Below are 1,877 nucleotides of genomic sequence, written 5' to 3' on the forward strand. Positions count from 1 at the left end.
ACAACTTCTTCTCAATAACCAAAAGGCCCAGGGTACTGATATTGGGCCTGTAGCATGCTGGGATGAAGGGCTACTAAGTTTGTTCAAATGAATGACCTTGACCAATTTTCAAGGTCACAGGGGTCAAATGTCGTAAAATCTTCAAACAACTTCTTCTCAATAACCAAAAGGGCAAGGGTACTGAAATTCGGCTTGTAGCATGCTGGGATGAAGGACTACCAAGTTCGTTCAAATGAATGACCTTGACCATCTTTCAAAAACGTCACATGGGTCTAATGTTGTAAAATCTTCAAGCGACTTCTTCTGAATAAGCAAAAGGGCCAGGGTACTGAAATTCGGCCTGTAGCATGCTGGGATGAAGGATTACCAAGTTTGTTTAAATAAATGACCTTGACCCACTTTTAAGGTCACAGGGGTCAAATATGTTCAAATCTTCAAACAACTTCTTCTCAATAACCAAAAGGCCCAGGGTACTGATATTGGGTCTGTAGCATGCTGGGATGAAGGGCTACCAAGTTTGTTCAAATGAATGACCTTGACCATCTTTCAAAAACGTCACATGGGTCTAATGTTGTAAAATCTTCAAGCGACTTCTTCTGAATAAGCAAAAGGGCCAGGGTACTGAAATTGGGCCTGTAGCATGCTGGGATGAAGGACTACCATGTTATTTCAAATGAATGACCTTGATCCACTTTCAACCTAATGTCCTTGTTCGACAATCAAGGTCAGAGGCGTCATATGTTTGAATATTTTAATAGGTTCTTATGAAATCTTAAGAATACAAGAGTTAGATTAATAACAGGTGAGCGATGCAGGCCCATTGGGCCTCTTGTTTAAATCGTCATCTAGTTTCTCAGGATTCAATTTCCATTCACCCAGCTCGTTGATATTCCAACCGTATCTAGACCTGATGAGCTCAGCCGCTGCACATCCATTGTTTATCGGTCACCTACCTTCGCAAACACGGACCGACGTTTTGTAACTAAGATATTTTATAGGGCATTTTTGTTTCAAATTAAGACTATTGTCAATTTCAAAGATCATGAATGCTTTTATAAATGCTTGTATGTAAATTAAATGATTTAAAATGTGCAAAGTGGAACTATTTGTTTATTGTGCAACTGTATATTTCGTCACAATTAACCACGCATCATCTTTCCCGCGAAAAAGGCTGTTCAATTAATGTTGTTTTCAGGACGGCGTATTTCATTTTTACGTGAAAAAAGCCCCCTACTTTTTCTTAATTTCAAATAATGAAAGTGAATGTAATAGAACGTAAATATAAGGTTTGAAACATTTATTAGGGTATTCCATGATGCGCGTTAACGCATCTTGGAGAATATGTTTGAACGGAACTGTGTTGAATACCCTCATAAATGTTGAAAAGATGCATTTTAAACCTTAAGTATATGTTGACAAATGCTCAAATTCTATAACGCCATGTTTTTTTTGAAAAACCCGCTCAACATCATGTACATCGTATTGCGAAAATGACAATGCAGTGCTGTGTTCAGAAAGTGCTCTGGTCATTTGTTTTGTTCCGCGAAGATGAGAGATGACATTTTTGCACATTTTTTTCAGCTTACAGTTTTTATTTCCGTTTTGAATATTCTGTCATATGTATTTTTTCATAAAAGCTGAAAAAACCTTGCCCTGCTTATTGTGTTGTCTTATTTCCTCTCGTCATTGTTTCTTTAGAAACAACACTCCTCCTGAACGGCTAATCAAATTTCAACCACATTTTCGATGAAGCAGCCAAAAGACCCGATATTAACATTTCATATAAAATGACGTGTAGCCCTCCTTCCCTTCTTCTTCTTCTTCTTCTTCTTCTTCTTCTTCTTCTTCTTCTTCTTCTTCTTCTTCTTCTTCTTCTT

The sequence above is a fragment of the Mizuhopecten yessoensis genome, unplaced genomic scaffold (assembly GCF_002113885.1).
Source record: "Mizuhopecten yessoensis strain PY_sf001 unplaced genomic scaffold, ASM211388v2 scaffold8131, whole genome shotgun sequence".
NCBI lineage: Eukaryota > Metazoa > Mollusca > Bivalvia > Pectinida > Pectinidae > Mizuhopecten > Mizuhopecten yessoensis.